Source organism: Dermacentor variabilis, chromosome 6 (assembly GCF_050947875.1).
Source record: "Dermacentor variabilis isolate Ectoservices chromosome 6, ASM5094787v1, whole genome shotgun sequence".
In the NCBI taxonomy this organism is placed as follows: Eukaryota; Metazoa; Arthropoda; class Arachnida; order Ixodida; family Ixodidae; genus Dermacentor; species Dermacentor variabilis.
In genome coordinates, this window is record NC_134573.1 from 59,377,081 (window position 1) to 59,386,439 (window position 9,359).

Genomic DNA, 9,359 nt, shown 5'->3' on the forward strand with positions numbered 1-9,359 from the left:
TTGGCGGTGTGTCATGCCGACTGCAACCGTTTGTGTTGACTGTGCGGGGTCATCATCATTAGCCTGGTTACGCCCACTGTAGGGCAAAGGCCTCTCCCATACTTCTCCAACAACCCCGGTCATGTACTAATTGTGGCCATGCCATGCCTGCAAACTTCTTTATCTCATCCGCCCACCTAACTTTCTGCCGCCCCCTGCTACACTTCCCTTCCCTTGGGATCCAGTCCGTAATCCTTAATGACCATCGGTTATCTTCCCTCCTCATTACATGTCCTGCCCATGCCCATTTCTTTTTCTTGATTTCAACTAAGATGTCATTAACTCGCGTTTGTTCCCTCACCCAATCTGCTATTTTCTTATCCCTTAACGTTACACCTATCATTCTTCTTTCCATAGCTCGTTGCGTCGTCCTCAATTTGAGTAGAACCCTTTTCGTAAGCCTCCAGGTTTCTGCCCCGTAGGTGAGTACTGGTAAGACACAGCTATTATATACTTTTCTCTTGAGGGATAATGGCAACCTGCTGTTTATGATCTGAGAATGCCTGCCAAACGCTTTATGCTTTTATGCTAATAGCTGCTACCCGAGGGAGCGCACATGATTTACTTACCGACCAGGACTGATATATATCGGAGATGTACTTCTGCATCTCCGCTGCGGGAAATAAAACGGAACAAAGGCTTGTCTTTGGTATGTTTCTAATAGACATACTGCTCTACGGTTTTATGCAAGTACCTTAACGCACGAATGATATTGTATAAATAGTATATCTTGTAACACAGCAGCTCATTGTTTTGGTACTAATTACATAATGATGAGGATTCTTTGCTCACGTGTTCCCGAATCGCATACTAAGCAACCAAAAACTTGTGGGTTGTTTCGGTTAAAGCATCTGGCTAGCAAATTGCTGATCGTATTAAGACTTGCGAAATGGTGAGCCCGTTTTAAAGAATTACACTCCTCGAAGCGTTTCGCGCCGGCTGGTTGAGACAACACTAAAGCATTAGAGTTGCACGCCATGTCCATATGGTTGTTGAGAATATGAAAACGTAGTTAGGCAAGCGATTAAAACTGAAACCTGTCTACGCCGGGAGAGCTCGGTAAAGGGTTCAGTTTAAGGAAGCAGGGCGGTTAAAAAAAGATAAGACAAAATGCTACACACACACACACACACACACACACACACACACACACACACACACATATATATATATATATATATATATATATATATATATATATATATATATATATATATATATATATATATATATATATATATATCGGACGACGTGGCCTGACATGGACAAAAACCTTGCATAGGAGCCGTCGATAACAACTGGATTTGTCAGCGGAACGAGATGTACAGACGGATGGACAGAAAGATGGCAGATAAAAGTGAAATCGAATATGATGCATTTAACGGCTGTCGGATTAACAAAGGTTATCTGGATTCAAGGTAGGGATCAATGCCCACTTTCTTGAAAAAAAAGGTACCCGTGTTGCGCTCGGCATTGCATGACAATACATATGCACCAAACGGGTTTTCTGAGCGCTCGGCGTTGCTACGTGACTGTCATATTAGCCTAGCTGGGGTATTACGCCAATAGGCACTTGCTAAATTATGCCACGCATCGAAACTGGGGCATCATAGCTAATCGTCGGCACCAGTGTGTTTGCGCTGTCACACCACGGGACATATACGACGCGACTGCCGTGTCCCTCGATGTGCTCGGTGCCGTCGTTTTGGGCATGACGAGAGTTCGTGTGTAAAGACGTACGCAAGTGTAACAGGACCAGTTGGAAAAACTGACGCAGCAGAGCTCGTCATGGACGAAGCCGACGCGGAAGAAGCTGCAGGAACGTCGAGTCAAGTGACTCAAAAGGAGATGCGACCAGCAGACATGCCTTCGTATCCGCAACAAAATGAACAGCAAGGAGACCATAGCCTTGTAGAAAAGCCCGACGTCAGGGAAGTGCCTGAAAAGACAAGTGGGAGCGCTGAATACGGTGAACCTTCAAAGGATCCAGCGAGCCAACACACGGAAAGCATGGACGTCACGGTGCAATCCACCGGAGGCGCAGTCGGCAAACGAGGACGCGAAGCTACAACGGACGACGAGGACAGACAAGACGTCGTTGGGTCTGTGGAACCACCAAAGAAAACGGTGGCGACTCGACGCGCGTCATTGAAGCCCAAGCCCAACGTTCCACCAGACAGAAAAGCGGTGTTGAAACCGTCAACGTAGCCGCGAGCTTTGACGCTCTGCGGTTCCTAGGGACTACGTCGACGCACATCAACTATTCAATAAGGACAATAATTGGAGCCTTCTGCCAAGCAACCGAAGCCGAAGCTCGAGGATTGCAGGCATCGGAAATAGGGTTGCTTCTTGGAAATACGCGGCGGGTTTTCTGGTGTGCCTGCGCTCACGAGGTATGCACCATGGCGTATATGTAATTTTATTAAATGGCGAGAAATCTCGGTACAGCACTAAAAATTGCGACTATCAATGTTCGAGGCTTAAACGCTAGAAAGAAACAGTATCAGCTAAGTCGCCTTTTCTTGGGGAACGACTTGGATGTAGTAGCTGTACAAGAGACGAAAATAGATAGCGAGGAACAAACTGACCGCATGGTGCTGCCTTTCCGAGCAAGGTACGATGTTTGTGTTTCTCATGCTTTCGGCACGTCAGGCGGATGTGCCATTTTCCTTAGAAACAGTTTAGGAATAGTTGTTGAGACCGTGCTTGTGTGCCAAAGTGGTAGATTTGTTTTAGTAGATTTTCTTATGTCCGAGTCTTGCTGGCGAATCATCTGCCTATATGCGCCGAACGCCGAAAGTGAACGAGACGTGTTTTTTGAACGGCTCGAGCAGTACCTGAATTGTGAAAGACAAATAATTATGCTTGGAGATTTTAATTGTGTTTGCTTAGTAGCTGATCGAGTGAAAAATGCCCCACTAAGGGATAAGAGTGCCTCACGCTTAATTGCAATGGTGCAAGACCATAATCTAGAAGACATAGGAAATATATTAACTAATGGGACGCAGCCCGTCTTTACACACTACCAGCGTGCGAGCCACGCGAGACTGGATAGGGTATATGTTTCATTGCATTTAGTAGCGGCGTGCCATAGTTATGACGTTAAACATGTGTCATTCAGCGACCATTGTTTGGTGTCAGTCACAATTGGGACGCATAAAGAGGCCTCGCGCTTTAATTGGAAAATGTGGCTATTTAATGACAAGCTGCTGCATAATGAATCATTTGTAGAGTGCGTAAAGGAAAAGTTCGAACAGCTATTGGCGAGACATGATGACGTGATAGAACGGTGGGAGCTTTTTAAAGAAGAAATAAAGATTTGTGCAATAGAAAAAGCGAGTGTAATTAAATACGAAGAAAGGAAAAAGCAGAAAGAAATACAACGAGAATTGGATTTTATGTACAGAATAGAAGCCGATAGGCCTGGTACATTCACAAAGCAGATCAATGAACTTAAAAGCCAATTGGAGCTTATCGACGAAGATAAGTACAGAGGAGCGGTTATCCGAGCAAGAGCCGAAAAGCTATGGCTCGGCGAAACGCCCACAAAGCGAGCCTTTGCAGATGAAAACGCTTACGCTAGGCAAAACCTAATACGGAAAATAAGTTATAAGAATGAAGTCACTGACGAACAAGCAAAAATAGAGAGAGCGTTCTTAGAGCACTATAGCGAATTATTTCGAAGAAGTTGCGATGTCCCGGAAGAGTTCGAACGAGAGTTCCTTGCCAACATGACAAAACTAGATGATGTTGACCGCGAATGTCTGGAAGAACCGATCAGCCAGAAAGAAGTTGAAGAGGCCATTGACGATTTAGGTCGAGGGAAGTCTCCTGGACCTGACGGGTTGGGAGCGGCCTTCTATAAGGCCTTCAAAAAAGATGTGAGCGTAATCTTGCATCAGGTAATTGCTGAAGCATATAAACGAAGATATGCACCCCCGTCCTTTGGCCGGTCGCATATAGTGCTCATTCCCAAAACGGAAGACCCAGGGGAACTGCTGTCAGTAGGGTCTTATCGCCCAATAGCATTGACTAACGTCGATTATAAAATATTTACTAAAATCTTGGCAAAGAGGTTGCAGCGAGTTATAACACGAATTGTAGGACCACATCAGACATGCGGAATCAAAGGTAGATCAATCTACACAAATATTCATGTTGCACGAACCATTCTAGAATGTTGCGATGCGTGGGGCGAGCATGTAGCAATGCTGCAGCTTGACCTACAAAAAGCGTTTGATCGTGTATCCCACAATATCCTTTTCGCTGTTCTTGATTATGTAAATGTTGGTTTGGTGCTTTTAGATGGAGTTAGGATGTGTTATGCTAACTGTACCGCTAATCTTATAATAAATAAGGATGTAAGTGAGAGCTTTCACGTACGCTCAAGTGTGCGCCAGGGGTGCCCTTTAAGTCCTTTATTATTTGCGTTATACCTTGAGCCATTCTGCAGAAAAATTATTTATAACAACAGTATTACAGGTTTTCGTTTGCAGTCAGCGGAAGTAAAACTGCTAACATATGCGGATGATATTGCTTTGTTTTGTAGCGATAAGGAAAGTGTCGCGACTGCGGTAGCGGACCTTTTATCGTTTTGTAAAATGACGGGTAGCGTCATAAACTTTGATAAGTGCCTAGGAATATGGCATGGAACATGGGAAAACACCCCACCTATTTTTGTGAATGTGAAGTGGACCGTTGCGCCGACAAAGTATCTTGGGGTGCCGCTTGAGCACTACAAGGAGACTGCGGGATTCTGGGAAGACGAAACAAAGAAAGTGCAAGAAAAAACAGTTAAATGGGGTGGCCGTAGTCTTTCAATGTTTGCCCGCGCGACGGTCTGTAATTTATTCGCCGTTGCAAAAGTGTGCTATGTATTGCAAGCATTGTCTATGACTAGATTGCACGTGCAGCGTTTGCATAGGGTACTGGCAGTGTATGTATGGGGGTCAAAGTGGGAGCGAACCAGTCGAACAAATTTATTTCGATCCGTCAAAACAGGAGGGCTTGGACTGGCACATCTGTTCTTGAAACAGATAGTGTTTCGTTTTGCGTTTCTTAGAGACCAAAAAGACCCATTCCTCATTAATGTGATGCAACTGAGACTAGGTACGGCTCTTCCTGAATTCATTATATCTAGTTGTGTAGTCAACAGTGGCCCTATGAGTGGATTTCTGAAAGAAGTGATATGGGCATTTCGGTTTCTGAAGGTACGCTTTTCAATGGAATACCTCAGTCACGTTCCTAAAAAACGTCTGTATAAAGATTTAATTGATGTAGTACTGCCAGTACCGCTGTACAGATCTATGTTCAGTTTAGGTACTGAAAGAAATGTGCTGAAAAGGGTAAAACGTATGCCTGTCAGGCCATCGGTAAAGTCTTTCTTTTTTCAACTACATTCCAATACACTACCAGTAAAACCGTGGCTTCAGGAAAGAGGTATTTTTATTCCCTGGTCTCTAGACTGTTTACTATGCCATCAGCAAGAAACAATTGAACACATATTCATAGACTGCTGGGACGCCTTGTTTCACTGGGATGTCCTCCAGCGAACTATAGAGAAAGAGTTGCCGATAACACCCTATGGCATCCGTTTTCTCCCAACGGAAAACGAAGGAGGAGTGCCTTACGACATGTTTATGTTATTAGGGTTGCACAGTCTGTGGCGCACGCGCATGGCCGTTAGACATGCGGATGTACATGCTCGAAGTACTCGTGAATATTTTATTGAAAGTGTCTGTTACTTAAAAGAAGTCTACGATGCTCAAAATGAAAAACCAGAATGGATTAGATTATTGAACGAGCTTGCTAAACTTGGACGGTTTTAAAACCACGTGCACACCAAAGACTGGTGGCATTTTTACCATTTGTAAAGTGTGTGTATTTTGTATGTACCATGAAAACGGTAATAAAGAAAAAAAAAGCGCCGTGGCTTAGTTGGTTAAAGCACCTGTCTAGTAAACAGGAGATCGTGAGTTCGAATCTCACCGGTGCCTTACTGCGCGTGTATTTTGTTTTTATTGTGCGTATTTACTTTCTGCGCAACATTCTACTTGCATCTGCGTTCATCTAGGCCGCCAGATAAATTCGATTTATTTTTGACAATGTCAGTGTGACCGCCATTAACAATGGCGTTTTTGACACTCAAAAGAAAACCACAGTTTTGAAAGAAGAAAGGAAGCTGCAGCTTCCGTGAGCCCCGCTCCCCGAAGGCATGGTCTGTCTGGCGTTGTAAATATATCAGTTTAATTTCCGCGGCGAATGAACACTCCCAGGCTGTCTCCCATAGAAGGATACCTTAGCTTTTACAGGCAATCGGAGAACACTACATTTTATGAATCGAAACACAATGATACAGATCCACAAGAAAGTAGAGGCAGAAGCACCACCACCCCCACTTCATGCCTGGGGCACAATTTGACTATATTATAAACGTCCACTCTTCATAAGATTGCTTCGATTTGGTGAGGAATCGTTCTAGGCGCACAATTATATTTGATTTACGATAATGACGCATCTATTTAAATATTTTCTGTAAACAATGTCTTTTCTTAAACTTTCAGACCAGCTAGGGGTCCACAGAGTCTGGTTATCCGGCTGCCACTTTCTGATCATGTTCGCCAAAATACAGCGATTTGATGCCTACTAGTGCAAGTAAGGCAAAACGGCATCAAAATGATGCGCGGAACAAATACCGACCTATTTGTGTACATCATCCTCATCATCATCATCATCATCATCATCAGCCTGGTTACGCCCACTGCAGGGCAAAGGCCTCTCCCATACTTCTCCAACAACCCCGGTCATGTACTAATTGTGGCCATGCCGTCCCTGCAAACTTCTTAATCTCATCCGCCCACCTAACTTTCTGCCGCCCCCTGCTACGCTTCCCTTCCCTTGGGATCCAGTCCGTAACCCTTAATGACCATCGGTTATCTTCCTTCCTCATTACATGTCCTGCCCATGCCCATTTCTTTTTCTTGATTTCAACTAAGATGTCATTAACTCGCGTTTGTTCCCTCACCCAATCTGCTCTTTTCTTATCCCTTAACGTTACACCTATCATTCTTCTTTCCATAGCTCGTTGTGTCGTCTTCAATTTGAGTAGAACCCTTTTAGTAAGCCTCCAGGTTTCTGCCCCGTAGGTGAGTACTGGTAAGACACAGCTATTATTAACTTTTCTCTTGAGGGATAATGGCAACCTGCTGTTCATGATTTGGGAATGCCTGCCAAACGCACCCCAGCCCATTCTTATTCTTCTGATTATTTCCGTCTCATGATCCGGATCCGCCGTCACTACCTGCCCTAAGTAGATGTATTCCCTTACGACTTCCAGTGCCTCGCTGCCTATTGTAAATTGCTGTTCTCTCCCGAGACTGTTAAGCATTACTTTAGTTTTCTGCAGATTAATTTTTAGACCCACTCTTCTGCTTTGCCTCTCCAGGTCAGTGAGCATGCATTGCAATTGGTCCCCTGAGTTACTAAGCAAGGCAATATCATCAGCGAATCGCAAGTTACTAAGGTATTCTCCGGAATACCTTAGTAATACCGGAATACCGGAAACTAACGGAATCAGGGTGTAGATGAGCAATATGTAAAAATACTGGAAGATATCTATAGCGGCTCCACAGCCACCGTAGTCCTCCATAAAGCAAGCAACAAAATCCCAATAAAGAAAGGCGTCAGGCAGGGAGATACGATATTTCCATTGCTATTCAGAGCGTGTTTACAGGAGGTATTCAGAGACCTGGATTGGGAAGAATTGGGGATAAAAGTTAATGGAGAATTTGTGTACAGCTATGGACCAAACAGTAACAAATTTCCGCGCATCAGTTGCGAAGGCTCAAACTAAACTCAAATGCGTTCGTTCTAAGAGCCCTTGCTAAAACCGGTACTGGAAGTTTGACTTCTCAAAATAGAAATATTTGCCGATTCTGGAGCAAGTGAAGCGCAGAAATGTGCGTCGATCCTGATTGTGGTGTAGTCTAAGGAACAGACCCTATGGTGCACTCATGCGTCCATGAAGACCTTGTCTTTCATCGATCTCAGCCACTGTTTACATGGATTTATTTGTTCCTTTTTATTTACAAAAATTTTCAAAATGCCTTACAGGCGTTTAAGAAGGCATTGGGTAAGGTGTAACTATAGTTACTTAAACCTAAAAGAAGTGTTCTACAAAAAAGGTAAGAAAGGATCAAATTAGCAATATCCTTATTCATCCTATGTAATCACACAGAACAGTTCCCCAAAGTAGTGAATACAAAAAGTACATATACAATTAAAATAATTGTCACAAAGACGTACGCGGGGGCACATAGTTTTAAATAGCACACAAAAATCATTGCACTAAGGCGAAGGCATACAAATACGAACATATCTATATCAACGGAAAATTACTAGGATTGAAGAGCAAGAAATAGAAAGAAAGAAGGAAAGAAGGAAAGAAAGAAGGAAAGAAAGAAAGAATGGAAGGAAGGAAGGAAGGAAGGAAGGAAGAAACGAAGGAAGAAAGCAAGAAAGCAAGGAAGCAAGAAAGCAAGCAAGCAAGAAGGCAAGAAAGCAAGAAAGCAAGAAAGAAATCAAGCCAGCAAGAAAGAAAGCAAGAAAGCTAGAAAGCAAGCAAGAAAGAAAGAAAGAAAGAGAAAAAGAAAGAAAGGAAAAGCTGGACATGTAACTATCTAGGTAAGTGATGAACAGGTTCAGATCAGACAATTTGCAGATTACTGCTTGCGTTTAATGAAGAACACGTCTGGCTGATCAAGTTTTGCTCAGTACTAGAGTTCGCAGCATTCATATGCTGCGAACTTTAAAAATTGGAGGCAATGCCAAGAAGAGTGTTTTATGGAAGTAATTAAATAGAGAACCATTTTATTTTGTTCCTGGAGCCTTTCATCGCAACTATCTAAAAAAAGTTACCGAGTACAAATGACAATGAAATGTGGAATTTGGAAAAAAATATAATGGCGCAAGTGTAAACTTTCGAAAGTACAGTTGTGTGCTATAAATCGGAAGTTTTGTCCGTGCAGGAGAATGGCATAAGGCGCCCACGAAGAAATCATAAATGAGACAATGCAAGGTGACATGGGTATCGTTTTTTTTTTTCAATTCAGCGAAGCGCAGAGCCAGAGTAGTTTGGAGGAATGACTAAAGAACATGAATGAAAGAAATGGCCGGATAATGTGTGAAAGTGCGCCTACCTCGAAAGCATTGACAAAGGATGGAAAATGTTAAGAAAGTTGGTAGCCAGGCACAGGGCAATTGAAAGTGTGACTAGACCAGCGGGAAACATTAGAAAAAGTGAAAGAAACAGAGACGGTGAA

At 43.3% G+C, this 9,359-nt stretch overlaps 1 non-coding gene across 1 annotated transcript; it reads left to right on the forward strand.

The window, feature by feature from the left end:
- The first annotated feature begins 5,961 nt into the window (after positions 1–5,961).
- TRNAT-AGU (transfer RNA threonine (anticodon AGU)) lies at positions 5,962–6,035 on the forward strand. The gene has a single exon. It is a non-coding gene; the product is annotated as a tRNA-Thr (tRNA).
- The last annotated feature ends 3,324 nt before the right edge of the window (positions 6,036–9,359 follow it).